Genomic DNA, 17,330 nt, shown 5'->3' with positions numbered 1-17,330 from the left:
TGAGAAGAAAAACATTTGAATACTTGGTTCGGAGTTGGAATCAAAGAAAAATCAGAACTTGACTATGAATTGCAATAAGATGACCAGATTTTCTTCCAGGTTGTCAAAATAAAACCAACCTAAAAAAATAGAATGCATTTAGGAAAAGCCAAAGAGTTTGATGCAACTGGAATTCACTATTACAAAACTCTACTCAGAAGGAGAGTAAGGAAATATAGAAGATGAGGTAAAAATTCCCAATACACTCTAAAAAAAGAATAGAATCATAAAATGGCTTGGTTTGGAAGAGACCCTGAAGATCATTTAGTTTGAACCCCAGTGCCATGGGTAGGGAGCCTTCCACTAGGCCAGGTTACTCAAAGCCCCATCCAACCTGGCCTTGAACACTTCCAGGGATGAGGATATAGGACCATTTACAGACCAGCAGTGATAATCATATAGATTAACAATATAATCATACTTCACCTTGATCAGGGATTTCTACTTCAAAGGAAAGGAGATGTTTGTAACCAAACACAAGGAACTTGGGAATCCTTGCCTGTTAGTAAAAATGTTTCCAGTTAAACTTTGTCACATGTTACAGTTTTCTCAATTTTCTCTCATTCCCCAGTGAAGACAATTCCCTTCACTATTCAAAATTATGTTGCTGTCATAGATTATGTCAATGTTAACCTTGATTATACATTTTCAGTTATAGGTTTTCATGGATGGAACTGAAAACAAAAGAGGGAGAAAATCTCTGAGCAAGTGTGATAAAAGCCTCATTATTAAATTGTTCCTTCTCATTCTGGTGAAGTCCCACTTTATTGCATTTTTCTCTTTCCATATTATGCTCTATATCTGTACTCTTTAATGGAATTTTACAGAAGACAGGTTTTTATTTCTAAAATTTTAGCTTGCACTGAAGGAATTTTAAATGCCACCTTCTTTTTTTTCTTCCTTTTTTTTCCTCATGAGTATGTCTTCATGGTCATGATATGAAATATTAAAGCTTTGTGACTGTAGGCTGTAGCACTACTGACATTTATTAAGAATTTTCAACAAGGAAGCGCAGATGAAACTGTTGTACAATGGCACTTTTTACGTGCCAGTCCTTTTGACATATGTCTTAAAATCACAGATAAGTGCCTGTAAAATGTTCAGACAGAACTACATGCATTTGGCACACCTATGAGTACAAATCTTACATCTGTCTACACTTCCATGGATTAAAAAAGCTTTTAGTAATTGAAATGAATTAGAAATTTTGGGCTTTTGTAAATTTTGTTACAGATAACTAATCTATCTCTGATGGCTGTTGACAATATACTTACATCTGATTAATTGGCATCTTCCCTGAGTTACAGCGGTTTATTGAAATAGTTTTATTTGTAGAGAAATGCAGCTATTTCTGAAAGGAGACAAAGTTCTATCTCTAGTAGTAAAAAAGCATGCTGAAAGGAATTGAATATGTGTTACATTTTAGTTTTATTTCTCAGGTTACTTAAACTTGGAAATAGCTGATCATAAATTAGTTACCTTCCTGTTTTCCTGAAAATATAAAGTGGATTTTTGTGATTATATTAAAGAACTAGAATAAAAATAAAATATCACAGTGATTCACTGAATTCACTGAACTTTTAATGCCAGAAAATCTGCTCTCAATTTCTGCCTTTTTCCATATCTGAAAATAATTCTAAGATTCACTCTTGATCTCCAGTATGTAAGGAAAGGCCATCCTGCAATATCAGTGAATTAATTCTGCAGTTTATGACAGCATCAGTCTAATTTAAAAATACTTTTTTAAATTTGGAATGACAGCAAGAAGTGCACAGAGGAATTTAATTCCCTTTTGAACAAATGTGGGTATGCTAAATGTCACAAAAAGATGCTAGAAGAGAAGGACTTGCTACCTAACAAAAAAAACCCTCAACCAACAAAATCCAAAAAACTAATAGAAGCTAATACGTTAGAACCTGAAACTTAACCGATACAAGTAAAATAGAACACACACTTTTTTCTCTGTACTGTGTTTTCTTAGAGTCTGCCTCACATAAGTAGTTCAAGACTGTCTTCAGAAGCAAACAGCATATATCAATAGTAGCAGCTATTGCTGCTGGTATAAAACTGACTGTGATAACTATCTGGTGTCCTCACTACAGCTATTCCGGAGAATTTTACTTTGGAATAGATGTAGTGCAGGCCTGTGAACTGCATCAATAGCTACCATTCTAAGCCTCCTCACCTGTAGCAAAAGCATCTGCTTGATACAAATGTCTTTGGACAAGTAAAGTTCTTCAGCCTATATAAAGCAAGAGGTGAGGTGATGGTAGAATTGCTTTCTGGCTCTGAAAACTGAAAATCTCACTCACTAAATAAACAGCCCGTGTGAATACAATCAGACTACTCAGATGGGGGAACCTGCTGCCATGCTGAAGTGTTCGCAGGATCAAGACGTAGATAATGATGGCCAAGAATAATGTTTTCACTGTAGCCATAGATGTTTACAATACTGTTCATCATCACTATAATTATAAGATCCAAAAGGGAAATGTCAGAAAAATGTGGAAAGCTGTATTTGAATCATCACTTGGTGAACTGGTTAAGAAAATAAGACTTATGTGAAAATATTTTAAATGTCTGCGGATATTAAATAATTCTGTAATCTCTTCCCCTTTGAGATATCCCTGTAAGATAAATCTCACTTTAATATCTCTACTACTTTTCAGGAGTCCTCTTTGCATATATAAAGTAGGTATGTAATGTGCTTCAGGAATGTAATTACATTGACAGCCCACTATTGACATATAAATTTAAAATCCAGAGATGCAAGAGAACGATACGAGAACAGCTTGGAAAGAAAGACAGTTGTGACCAGAAGATAATTATTTAGAAATATGAACATATTTTTATTTCCACAGTCAGAAGAAAGTAGCTAAAAGATATGAATAGAATAGAATACAATGGAATAGAATAATAGTTCTGTTGGGAGGAGCCTACACAATCAATTAGTTCAACAGTTTACAGGACAAAAATAGGCATACTATAAATTATAAGGATTAAGGACAAATAATTTTGTGGATAAAAGCATCAGAGCCGTAGAAAGATTGCAATACTTGAACATAAATTATACATCTGTATAATTTAAAATACAGGGAGGAAGTGACACAACGGTAGGTCCTTGGTTTAGCAGAAGTGATACTAAGTAATAGTAGTAATTAATAAGGTAGTAATAATCTTACAAAGTAGTAATAAGGTAGTAATAATCTTACAAAGGTGTGCAACGGAGTAGAGATTGATTGTGTATTACCTTCCTGGTCTTCAGCTAAATACAACAGAATAAAAACAAACATATATTAAAAACGTCACTGGCAAAAACAAAAGCAAAGTTTTATACCAGCTCTGACAAATATAGCTACAAAAGAGGTATTGCAGAGAATGCAGTGTGAGACTGGCTGGAGCAGAAATGTCAAAAATCCGAAGATTAAGAAATGTTGTCAGAGTAGCTATGGGATTTTCAGCAGGAAGGGAAGACGGCAGGATCCTGTTGTGCTGTTGTGCAAAGAGTAATAGTCAGGGGAAGGCACTGAACACAATCGAGGAGGAGGTCAGAAAGAGGAAGGAAGAACAGATGATCGTATTAAAGCTGAGGAAAGACAAATATTCAGCAATGTCAAAAGCACAGAGATAAAAAAAAATTATGTTAACAATTAATTATCCATGTGTGGTCAAATGTCAGTCTGTATGTCAATCAGAAAACCTGAGTAAATGAGCTGAATGAGTAGTGTATCAGCACTGCTTTTATTTATCTAAATCCTCCAGGCATTCAGTAAAGAATATTTTTTTCTAAATCTTCCTCATCCCTTGCCAAGAAAGCCCTTTATATAATTTCGGCTGGTTTAAAGCTTTTGCTTGTAGAAGCCCCACAAATTCAGTGTTCCGGCTTTGCATCTGAACCTGTGCAGTATGGAAAGTGGGTGAGCTTCTCGCAGACTTAGCTAGGAGAGTGAGAGCAGAGAATCAAGCCAAAATTACAGGTCTGGAGCACGTGCCCTGTGAAGAGAGGCTTGGGGGAGTTGGAATTTTTCAGCCTGGAGCAGAAATACCTCAGGATAGACATATCAGTGCCTAAGCAAACATCATCAAGGAGATGAAGCTGGGCTCTTCTCAGCTGTGCAGACCAGGGTGCTAAAAGCCAGTGGACAAAACCAGAAGTGTGAGATGCACACTGAGCCTACAAGGAGAACCTTTTCCCCATGAGGGCAGCTGGGCATCAACACAGGCTGACCAGAGAAGTGGTGGAGTCTTTGTTCTTGCAGGTGTTTCAAAACAAAGTCCAGAACAACCTCATCAGATCTCACGGGAGACCCCGTAGTGAGCAAGAAGCCCAACTCCAGCCAGACTGGAGACCTTCAGAAGACCCTGCAGACCTGAATTATCTTGTATGATTAGTCTGTGATTTTGCAAACAACACACTCAGACTACCGCCAGTAGTAACCAAGTAGCTGCTTGGAAAATTCCTTCCTCTGCCTCAGTACATGCTGAATGATGCTTATTACCCTCTTATTTTAATAGCCAATTTCAAGATAACCAACAATTCTACAATGAAAAGGAAAAAAAACTAAATGATCCTTTTTCTTTTGTTTGTTTTATTTTGGGTTTTTTTTGTCATTAAACATTATAGTTCTTTCCCACTCCACTCTTCAATGTATGTTTTTGAGCACTATAAATATGACTATTACAACTAGTAAATATGGATTCATTAAAATGACTTAATGTCTTCTGAAAATAAGACATTAACATAACTCTAAGACATTTAAAAATTCAGCTAACTTTTTTAACTTACGTATTTTGCTAAAAGGATGGATTTCCTTAAATTAACTTTTAGTGGTTTTGATGTGAAATAATTTATTTCTACATATGATAACTACTAGTTTAGTTGAATATATCAGATAGGGATTTGAGTAATGTGATAAAAAGCATCCTGATATAAATTGGACTGCATTGGTTTTGAAAAATAATTGGGACTGGATAAAAGCTATTTGAATTACCAAAATTATGCTGCTTTAAATAAAAATAATTTCCTTGCAAATATGTTGTTTATAATACAAAAGGTCTGATTTCAGTAGCAGGGATATGTATTCATTGAAAGTAAATGAAGTGTCTATTTCAGGCAAAAAATATCCCCAAATATTCTGATTTTCAGTAAAAAATTAACTAAAATATTTAAGCCTTCAAAATCTTATTACTTCAGTTGATTGAAATTCTACAGTTGAATAGTATTCTGTTTTAAAATACAGCTTATGAGAAATAAAATTATTTTGTGTAAATGTATCACTTTAATGGAAAATTCAAAATTTAAAAAAATAATTTCACTCATTAAAACATTCTTGATCATTTCTATTTGTTGCTCATTTGTATGCAGTTTTTCTAAAAAAAAAAAGGTATTAATATCATTTTTGTATATTTTGGTAGTTACAAAATATTTACATAACAGCAAATAGATAAATAGACTAAATAGGAATAATGAAGTCAAAATAGAAGTTTTAGTTCCTTAAAGTAGTTGATTGATTTCACATATATTCTGAATTCTTGTCATATTAAATGAGGATTAAATTCTCTGAAGACTGGATTTGAACAGGTATAAACTGTTAGAGTATCAAACCAAATGGATTGATACCATTCCCAGAACAGATGATTCATAGACTAACTGGCAAACCCCAGATCCTATAAACCAGATGTCTTTATTTTCCATCTGATTTTCTGGTAATACAAAGAAATTTTCTGGGGATATGTGATGTATAACTTCAGATGGGAAAAGACAAAAGATACTGTACCTCCCGTGGAGGAATTCTCAAAGAATCTGGAGCATGGCAGTAAAAAAAAAAACAAACATTTTTGTTTACGGGGACATGGTTCCTCTTTAATGTACTATTCAGATTGCTTTAAAATATTCCAAAATTAAACTATTCCACAGGTGAAACGAAAGGTGAATTGTTTCCTTCTTATTCAATGTTCCTCATGGAATCTGATGAACATCAGTGATTGAGGCCATGGTATTTAAGATATACAGATAATTTCAATTATTTAACTAGTTTTAAGGCACATAATGAGAAGATTCTGAGCACTGTTTGCAAAGTACTACTCATGCTATAAAAAATAAGTTTTTAATGATAAAAATTAGAAGCAACATTTTTATTGATCTAACCTCACAGTTTTATAATGACAGAAACAGTTTATAGTTCTTAAACATAGAATGGGAAGTGGATACAATATAATTGTTGGAATGGTGAGATGTGTTCTGCAACATCAGAAAATGAGATTGGAGTGTTTAGCTCTGTGGATGAAGCCATGTGATAATTGCTGGAAGAAAAGCGGGCAATACAATCTGAAAACATGAAGTCCAGAGTTTGCAGGAGTGTTGACGCTGCTGCAGGAAGTCAAATCTAGCTTTTAGGATACACTAGCCTTCCTTCAAATTGTCCTGGATATTGATCTGTGACTGCAGTTTGAAAATTTCAAAGATACTGATGTCATATAATCACTGATTAGAATCAATAGAACAATTAAAACAATTTATGTTAGAAGACACTTTTACAAAATATGTGGTCCAAATCCAAGTCAAAGCTCAGACATCCTCCCACCATGCTGTGAGAAAACTCCTCCTTGTCTTTTGTCAGGGCATTAAATCTATTCTGTCAATGCAAAGTAGGGAAAGAGCTTTTCCTCCTGTTGCCAAAATGTCATGATTCTGGCTTTCTGCTTCCTATCATTCTGCATCCTCTAACTTGTTCAGGGGCAGCTTCTACCTGCTGCTCCTTCCACACAATGTGGGGTTCAGGTTCTGCCAAAGGACCTCTCAGTTCTGTGCCTATCCCTTCTTGATGCAGTTTGCTCACCTCTTCCTACAGCTCCTTCAGCTGGTGACTCGGTGTTTCAACCACAGTGTCTCTCCCATAGGGAAGGTGGCTTATGTCCCAGCCTCAGGGAGTTGCACCAGACATTGGGGACTGGGCAGATGTGCCAGGAGCCCTCATTCAAACTAGCCCTTCAAATTTGTCCCTGCTGTGTCACCACTAGTGTCACACCAGCCATGGCAGTGCCACACACCACCTCTGGGCACGAGACTGCCTCTTCTGGTCGCACCTTGCCATCCCTGTTTGCTGTATTCTCCAGTTGTTGGTACTCAGATAATAAGGTGAAGAGTCAAAGGTGAAAATACTGAAATGCAGTCAGAAAATACTGCTGGTCAGAAGAAGGTGTGTCCAGGGAACCACAGTTCTGCAAAAGTAGGAGCTGCAGCGATTGCTGTTTCAGACAGTGGTAAATCTACATCAGCCACCAAGGATGCTGGCACCTAAACATTTTTAAATTAAAAGGTTTGAAAACTGTCAAATTACTAGAGACAGTAATTAAGTCTGTGAGGAAGTGTCCCACGTAAACCCAAGTTAGTGCCAGAAATACCAAATTCGCATTTTCATTCGTATGTATCTATGGATAAATATATATATATGTCTACATTTAGAACAGTAGACTGAACCAGAGATCAATTTTTTTGAGCAGCACACACACTTTTTTTAAATAATTTAACTCTCTAAATCTCATATTGTGTATCTTACCCTCTCTGGTAAAATGTGACCACAGGTCCAAGCCCATCAGCATTTCTGAATATGGAAACATGTTTGATTCAAAATTACTGCATGCAATAAATATGAACTCTGTGTCAAAATTTTAAACACCTTATTAAAAAAACCCACAAACAAACAAAAACAAGACAAAAGAGAGAGGGAGGACTTTCCTGTTTTGACAGTTCCTGCAAACTGTGAATACGAGTATTCAAAAATAATTAAACTTGTGTGTTAAGATCAGCATTTTTCTCCTTTCTTTGATGTTGGGGTTCTTTTTTTCAGCTTCTCCTTAAAAAAAAAAAAATCCTAGCATAAGACATTGGATTGTGTTTGATTTGTAACTCATTTTGAAGTTTCGGTCTCTCCTTAGGGTAATATTTCTGCTTACTAAATTTAATGCTTATTCTCTTCGAGACAAATGAAATTTCTACTTTTCTTAACTCTCATCCTCAACACTAAACTATGACATACAGAAGTTGACTTTCATTTTTCCATATTTTTTTAGTATTTGTGTCACTGTTTGCACAGAAACCAAATAATTATTTTGTTAATTAGCTCCTCAGCACCAACAATACACTCACCTATATGTTTCCTTTCTCAGATCTTACAGGTGCATATTTTACTATTGGACTTTCCCAGAAAGTAGTCGCAATGTTATGTACTGTGCTCTGTTCCTATCTGCTGAGGCTGGTGTTCCAGTTTTTCTAGATCTAAGTAAGGGTAGGAAGAAAAGAAATTACAAGGGTTTTTTTTATTCTTTGCTAATTTCTATAAAGACAGTAATACACTAACCTCAAAGGTAAAAAAATCATCTTCCAATAACATGCTAACAACATTTTTAAGTGGAGAATAGAATGATCTATAGGAACTTTTTCATGTGAATTTGACAGTGGATTTTATTATCTACCCCTCAAAGCTGATCCTAGCTGATATCTCTATTAAAATTTTAAGAAAGACCCAGCAATTTTGACTAAAGGAACAGAAAAGGTCTGGAAGTAGCATCCCCAGATCCAACCTATTATCTCTTCTAAATGCCTGGGTCTAAAGAAGCTGTCTGCAGTACAGGATAGGAGTATAAACCCTAGGAGGAAGACTCTTCTCCTAAAATGCAACACAGAAGACACAAAAGAAATCCTGAACCCCTGCAGTGATGGGGGAAAGTGTAAAAGATGAAATGCCAACTTTGATTTAAATTAAAACAATGGCATAGATCAGTTCAAGTATTTTTGAAAACAGGCTTAAAACAGAGTAATAACTGCAAATAGCTCAACAGAATTTCAATAAGATATGGGTAGAACAGGGTGTTTTTATTACCAGAGCAGGTAAAATGAAACTCCAAGCAATAAATATAATATTCATTATGTTCCTCTAAAGATCTTTAAATTTACTACTCCTTTTCAATCTGTGTATCACTATGTATTAATCAAGTAATAATAAGATCTTGCTTTTTCATGATTTCTTTCTTTTACTAAAATTTTATTTGGGTTTAAATTTTTGTGGCACCAGAAATCCCCACTGTATAAGAACTGAGGATGAGAGGAAAAAACTGCATCTGAAAGTCCTTTGTGAGGAGGGAGTTTTTCTTCTGTTTTCACAGGGCCAAGCAATGTGTAAGCCCCAGTGGAAGCTCTGAAATTTCTATTTCTTCTTCCAGACTCCATCACTTTAGATTCTGATTTGCCTCCAGTACCTTTTCTGCAAAGGTGAATTGTTGTTTCTCTTTTACCAAGTGAACCAGGTGAGCTGTTTGCTTTGATTAAAACCTTGTAGGAAGACCACTGAACAAGTCCTTTGAAACTCTCGGTTATGAACATGGAAACACAGCCATCTATTAAATGGTCAATAGAAATATAACTTCCTGAACATTGAGCTTTACCCAGATCTTGGCAGAGAGCAGAAGAGTGTCACTTCAGTGAACTCAGTGGTGGTACACTGAGATGCTGAAGATGCTTACTGTGGCATCCTGTGCACACTGCTCAGTGACTGATCATTATGAAGAGCCCAAACAGTAAACCAGTGATGTTTTTTAATAGGTCAGCTCAAACACATTCGTCTATCAGAAAGAAAATTACCTCGCTAATACACCAAATTTTCTACTTGGTTAGTTTGGATTTTCTTTCTACAAAGAGCCCTCCCAAAAAATTTGCCTGCAATTAAGTAACAATCAGAATAAACATGATGCTAATTGTTACATAAGAACTTTAAAATCTTGCAAATTCCAAAACAGATGCTGCTAGTCTCAAATAAAATTTGAGCAAAGCTAATCCAAAGTCCTTTAAACACTGTCAGTGCTGCAGTCACTTTTTAAAAAGCCTATATTTGGCCTGAGAAGATCCTGGTATAGTCTCGTTACTGTCTGAACCTTCATCATGGTACTGTGCCTTTCTAAAAGATCATGAAAAGGAAGGGAAGCGAAAATACTGTTCCTTCTGATTCAATTCCTTTCTACAGCTCTAACACAGAGCCAGTATTGGCCAAGTTTGCCGTTTAATGCTGTATTCCCACAGTGGACAGAAATAACCCTTTCAGTCCTACATTTTTGGGCAAAAATGACCTCACCTGTGCTGATACATATCAGCTGATTCTCATGGTCATCCTATATAAGAAAAACGTGATGCAATTCCTAAACTGTAGCATAACAGCAATCATATTTTTATGTTCAATTAAAAATCCTTAACTCACATTACTGCAATCACACTTCAGTCAAACTACATACTGGGCATGATGCAGGTCACTCCATCCCATATCTGTGTTTGAATGCTAATTTGAAATTTCTAATTGCATTCTTATGATCTTGCGTCCTGTCAGACTGACAGCTACATAACATGTAGGAGGAAAGCTAGATGAGAAGGCTAATTATGAACTAAGGTAGTCAGGAGGGTGAGAGAGAGAGGAGGATTATTTTATTTTTTAATCAATATTACATTTTCTTTTGCACCAACCCCAGTAGATTGTGTCTTAATGAGATTTGATCCTAATCAATGCACATCTAGCCAAATTAAAGGTCAGACACTGCCTGTATAGGGCATGTAAATCACAGGAAAGTCTTTGAGATGCCTTCTCTTCCTTTATTCCTTTTCTACAAAGTAGCAAAAGCCAGAAAAAAGCAAAAGTTCCTTTTCTAGAAGAAAGGAGGGTGTGCCTTTTTGTCCAATTTCCTGCAATGCATGTAACTCAAAGCAGCAGAAAGAAGGCCAGCTGTGTTCCCTGTTCATATTTTACTATGGTTTGCTGACTACAACTTTTTTCTTTTCTAAGGAACTATTCCATATGTTTCTGCTCTTAGCCGTGCTTGATGCATCGATCTTCCAACACAGTTAAACACTACTCACACTGCCCTCATATTTTCATATATTTTTTGCATAACCTCCTATCTTGCTCTAGGGCTTAAAATACATATTTAGCATCGTGCTGTAGAAGAAATATTCTTGTGGGTCACCATTTGTCCTTCACTGTTTCTCAGACACTGAAAACATACACATGCAAAAAACCCCAATGGTTACATCAACAAGGCCCTAGAAACACCATATGTGAGAGCAGGATTCACCCAGGTCAAGTTCTATGCTGTATAGACAGACCATCTGTTCGAGAAATACAATCCTTAAGAGAATAATACACATATTTTCCATGCAAACTGGATTAATCTAAGAAAGGGTCTAATGATACCTTTAAGTTGTGTATTAACTACAACATAGTAATATCTCATGAGGGTTTTTTTTTCCATTTTAAAATTCCAGGAATTTTGAGTTTATAAGCATAAAAAATTTAATTGTTAGTATATAGTATATTTCTGGAATTGAAATCTCTTGCTTTGTTGTTTTGTTGATCTTATTTCTTCTCCTGATTTAAAATTGTACCCCATTGCCTGTTTAGGTCAGGTTCAACATACTAGAAGCCTGTATGACTGGTCCTGATGGTTATGAGCCTAAAAGCAGAAGTGGAGATGTGGATTCACCGTCATGAGACAGAGAAGTTTATGAGTTTTCCCAGACTAAGAATCTGTGTAGAAATTTGATCAGAAGCAAGAGGGGTTTCTAGCAGAAATCAAATTATAGCAGGAACAGGAAGTCAGAAGCAGGTGCCAGAAATCACAGCTAAGCATGTAAGAGAGAAAACCAAGGAAAAAGCCACAGTGGCACACAAAGTAGCCAATAATGATCTGTGCAAGGAGCTCTCATACACTGCTAAGGGACACTAACCATTCTTCCTGATCAATAATGCACCTTTTCTGTTGGCTCTATCAGCACTTTACTATCTCAGGTTAGCAGGACTTTGAATAAGAGCAGGTTATTTGAATAATGCAGACTTTGAATAATGCAGAGTCACATTACTGAACCTGCACCTAAAAAGGGACAATTTTTTCATTACTGACAACTGTTATATAAATTCAAGGATCTTTCGTGCTTCATTTTTAAATCAGTAGTGGCTGATACCAATAAGGGTAAGTCAGATCCCAAAACAACAAGCTAAATCTATAAGAATATAAATCAGTTTGCTTATTTGGGTCACTCAGAAAGTGGCTGCATTTTTATATCAGAAAAGACTTAATCAAAATGAGCTGCAGTCCAACTTTTCCCTTCACAATATTAAATGGTGGGTGGAAAACAGAAAATAATTCTACTACTATCAGTAAAAAATAAGGACAGTGTAGATGTGGGTTTTCTTGAACTTTTATTAATGAGACAGCTAATGACTACTGCTATAAAGTGTGCTGAGCTTGCTTACTGCAATTATGCCTAAAGTTAAGATCAAGTTCAGGTCTTGCTCAGGAAGAAGCACATTAGCTGTATATAGTGCGTGTAGTTCCAAGCACAGAGTTCTATTTTTGTCTCCTGAGTTTAACACATCCATTTGTTCACACTTTACTTATCTTCATTGCCACCTTCTCATCTCCTGAGAACATTCAGCATCACAGTTTTGGTGAGGGTACAGGGATCAAACAAGCCACAGAAATGAAAGGATGCTACTCCCCAGCCTGCTTTGCTTGATTCTCAGTTGTCTCTGGTTTCACCTGCCAGATAGTCTTCTGTCCAGACAGGAGATAATGTGCTGGGATCTAAAGTAGAAAGCAACCAGCATTATTTCAGATTTCTATTTAGGAACTGCAACGACAATGATAAGGGAGTGTTACTCCAAATTGGGCAGTGTTACAGATCTCTTCTGAGCAGATGGGCTGCAAAACAGCAAACTTTGCATGGACCAGCTGCAGGCTTTCATAACAAATACAAGCTGCTGATAGCAGTCTAGACAGGCACAACAGCTAGAAAACACATTTCCATAATATAATAGCCTGTTGTAGAAATGAAGATTTCTCCTTGGCATTCCAACTTAAATGTATGTGTTTATTAATAGAGCTAGATTGTTGTATCTCACATAGACTCCTCTACCAGCCTGTGATAGTTAACACAAAATAAAATGCTACCAAGGTAACTAGCTAGGAATTGAATATCATAAGCAGTTTGGGTTTTTTTCTCTTTTTCCTTGTTTGTTTACAAAAGGAAGCTGCAGTTTTTTCAAATTCAAATTTTTAACGAGGAAGAAAGTCTGACAAGAATCAAAATGTCATATGCTGGTCAGTTAAGCCCAAGAACATTTAATTTTTAACTCGTGTAAATTACTTAATTTCAGAACATCAAAAATTTTAAGATTGAATTTTCTTATCAGTACTCTGCCTTATAAAAACTGTGAATCACTTGCATTTTTGGGTGTTTTCAAGTTTTTCTTCATTGTTTTCTTTTATTCCATATGGCCAGCAGGAATTCTGTATCTCTCAAGAGCATGCTGTAGAGCTCCTGTTGACAGAAATACAACTTCAATACCACTTCATGAGAAATACAACTCTGTATGTATTAGTAAAGATGAAAAGTAGGGATATCAGAAACATCAGAAGAGATATTTCTCTTAGCAGTGTGATACTCAAAATATAGCTTAATACTAAACCTGATTCTAAATGAAACTTAGCAGGACAGTTTACTCATTTTGATTCAGAGAACTATGAAATGCTTACAAGTATCTGACTGAGATGTCTTTTGAAGCAAATTTATTCAAAATTACAACTTCAGGAGGAAAAAAAAACCGTTAAAATTTTAGATTTTACAGAGTTGGGATGAAAACCAACCTTAAGATCTGGAGTCCCAGAGTTTCACAATCTTGCTACATTGGTCTGATTTAGCCAATTTCTTTCACCCTCTGCAAATTTCTTATCATTTATAACTTATAGCTAAAGGGAGAATGCACAAGGATTTTGTAGCTCTCTTACAAGTAATTTTTTATTCTGAGGAAAAGTCAACAGAGCTAACTCCTGTCCCTAATATTCTGCAGATCTTCCAGCACAGAGGAGAGATGCTATAGCTGAAAGAAATCATTCTATGGGTTAATTGCTGTGTAGGATCATGGTTTCTATTTTCTCCAGCTCTATATATACTTTCAGGTAGATTGTGATATTTGGTGATATTTCAGTAAATTGAGTTAATTATTTAAGTAATGCAGACTAACTGAGTCATAAATTCCACAGACTCCATGTTTCTTGCATGTAGAAACTTCTCTCACAGCTGCTTATACCTTTGACTCTGTGCAATGTGGCAGCTGTGTCTTGTGTGTGTAGTAGGCATGGCATTTAATACAGCTGATCTTTAGTCCAAACACTATGAAACAAATGAAAATGACAAGCCTTTGATTCAAGCACTTAGTCCCTGTTTTTAAACTTCAGAGAAATAGCTATTAAGAGATAAGAGTTGAAAAGGCCGGTGTATATGTATTTATGATGATATATTGTTGCAATACTGAAGCAGTTAACTTAGCTTTTTGGCAGAGTTTTCAGTCAGGTTTCAATGAGTTGTTTTTGCATATTCAGTATTGAAGAACACATGCTTCATTTTTGTCCATTAAATCAAGAGAGAGAATGATAAGCAAAAGACATACTAGAGTCTAGATTTCTTCCAGGTCCTATGATGCTGAGACTTAGGATATTTATAAAGTGGATTATACAAAAATATTCAAACTTTCTCTCCAGATGTCTTTTCAAACTACGAGAGAAAAGACTGCTGAGAAAAATACAGTGTGAAACACTGCTTTAATAATGCCAGATGAGAAGAATCATGTTCAGCAATCAAAATGACTTTGCAGTTTTGTAAGAGGTTAAAGAAACGTGACCAAAACCTCAAACTGCATTTAAAACAAGCAAACAAAACCCTATCATAAAGTAAAAACTCATAAATGTCAGTACTTCATTCTCCTTTGTTTTGTACATGATAGTTCTAACTAATTCTGCTTTTAAGATTTTCTTTTTGAGTGTCTTTTTTTTATATTATTTTGCATATGATGTTGAACAGATCTGTAACCAATTCCATGGCTAACAGAGAGAAAAGAAAAAAATTACCTTGATTAATAAAAACAAGAAGGAAAAATTTCTAGTTTTTTAATGTCTTTTGAAAAAAAATATTGCTACAAAATCACACAAATAGTTTTACATGTAAATAACATGTTAGTGTCCTAGGAAGGTTATTTGAGCTTACCTTGCTTTTCTGTTTTGTTCTGTTTGAAGATGTTCTTCTATGCAGACTAATGATTTAGACTAAAAATTATTTGCTGTATGAACTCCACAATATTTTTATTGGGTTTTCCTGTAATAAAGCTAGTGTAGTCTTCTGGTACTTTCTAGTTACATAACCAGGGATGAAGAGTTAATTAGGATGTGAGTACTTACAATCATTCAGATTTGTACAAGCGAATCTAATAACTCAGTGTTATTAAATATGCTTCTGCAGCGTTCTTGAGCATCAATCACAGAGAAATAAAAGGGGGGAATATTACTTATTTAAATTTTTCAGATTAGTATAAATAATGCAGTGAGAACAGTGCAGATGGAAAGCATCACATGTTCCCTGCCTCTTCTCTCTCTCTTCTGTGTTGTTTTTCAATGCCTCAAAAGAGGAAGCTGCGACAAAGAGGAAGTTTCTTACTTGTTTGGAATCTCACTGAAGTCAATGGGGAGACTCCACTGTGCCTCAGTGAGCCAGTTACTCACATGCCATAAGACTGATGTCTGACTTGAAGGAGTTTTCATCAATGTACCTGTGAGAAAGGAAAAAAAAAAAATACTTTAAAAGAAAGGAGAATGAAAACCTGAACAGTGAATTTCCTACCACCAATGTGGAACTTTCAAAGCATGAGCTGAACTTTATAATTCTCTCAGCTGGATGTACTGTGATACTGTAGTCCTTTTCCTGTTTTAGATGAAACAACTTTTAGCAAAAGAAAAGAGGCAGCAGGATTCAGGGGAAATCTGATTTTTCCTATTCTGATCTCAGCTTCTGTGATAAAAACACTGGAATAACCACAGCTGGCTCTCCAGGAAGGACTTAAATGCCTTTGTTTCAAGGCATTCTGTATTTAAGTGCCCCATAGATGCCTTGCTATTACCAAAGCATGGAAAAATGCCTGGGAGTTACGTGACAAACACAGTCAACCTGCCTGAAGTGAATGATTCCTAAAACTCAGTGTAAAACTAAATGCTTTTCCAGTTGCTTTGTTTTCTAACAGATGCTGTTGTTTGAATTGCATGTTTGACTCTACTTACGTTAATTAGGCATAACTCTGCATCTGAGTCCCCCAGGTCAGTGTTTTATATCGAATATTTTTTCTGTCATATTGTTGGTTTTCAGCCACCGTTGTACCGCAGTCAGTTTATTCACATGCAAGGCTTATTTGCCATAAGCAACCAATTCAGTTTCATTAACAGACCTTGCCCCTGACAAACCAACAGCTGTGGCACTCCTAGTCCTCAAAGCACCTGTGACTGGGTTTCCACATGCCTGGAAATCACTGTACATGTTTTTCCCATTTAGCACTATAAATACAGATGTATGAGAGAAGCAGCACTGACACATGCATGAATTCACTTGTTTGCAGGGCAAATGCACCACTCTAGGAATGTGTTTCCTGGAAATGCAGTTAAGCGACTGTGTATAACTACATATCTTCCTACTCCAAAACATTGCCTGAACACTTACAACTGAACATTAATTTATCAGTTTTGGTATCTTACAAGCAAAAAAATCCTTTGATATGCACAGATGCCTGATTATGTGTGAGATCATTACAGAAATCATAGTATTGTAGAATGGTTTGGGTTGGAAGGGACCTTAAAAATCATCTCGTTCTAAACCCCTTGCAATGGGCAGGGACACCTTCCACTAGATCAGATTTGTCATCCAACCTGGTCTTGAACACTTCCAGAGATGGGGCAGCCACAGCCTCTCTGGGAAACCTGTGCCATTGCCTCACTACTGTCACAGTAAATAATTTGTTCCTAACATCTAATCTAAACTTACCATCTTTCAGTTTGAAGCCATTGCCCTTGTCCTATCAGTACATACTCCTGTCAAAAGTCCTTCTCTAGCTCTCCCGTAGCTCCCTTTAGGTACTGGAAGGTGCTATATGGTCTCTCTGGAACCTTCTCTTCTCCAGGCTGAGCAGCCCCAGCTCTCTCAGCCTGCCTTCACAGAAGAGGTGCACCAGCCCTCTGGCCATTTTTGTGACCCTCTTTTGAACTCCCTCCAGCAGGTCTATGTCCTTTTTTCACTGGAGAACACAGAGCTGGATGCAGTACTCCAAACAGGGTCTCACAAGAACAGTCACCTTCCTTGAGCTGCTGGTCATGCTGCTTTTTATGCAGCTTCTTTTGATACAAATATTTGTGGCAAAGTGATGGCAGAGTAAATC

At 36.2% G+C, this 17,330-nt stretch overlaps 1 long non-coding RNA gene across 1 annotated transcript; it reads right to left on the bottom strand.

Annotated features, from left to right (window-relative positions):
• Positions 1-12,309: 12,309 nt before the first annotated feature.
• On the bottom strand, positions 12,310-16,290 carry LOC138119186 (uncharacterized). Its single transcript, XR_011155421.1, has 4 exons — positions 16,186-16,290; positions 15,569-15,680; positions 13,305-13,399; positions 12,310-12,663 (listed from the first exon to the last, which is right to left on the bottom strand). It is a non-coding gene; the product is annotated as an uncharacterized lncRNA (long non-coding RNA).
• Positions 16,291-17,330: the final 1,040 nt, after the last annotated feature.

The sequence above is a fragment of the Aphelocoma coerulescens genome, chromosome 1, assembly GCF_041296385.1.
Source record: "Aphelocoma coerulescens isolate FSJ_1873_10779 chromosome 1, UR_Acoe_1.0, whole genome shotgun sequence".
Lineage (NCBI taxonomy): Eukaryota > Metazoa > Chordata > Aves > Passeriformes > Corvidae > Aphelocoma > Aphelocoma coerulescens.
This window is presented reverse-complemented; position numbering and strand designations above follow the sequence as displayed.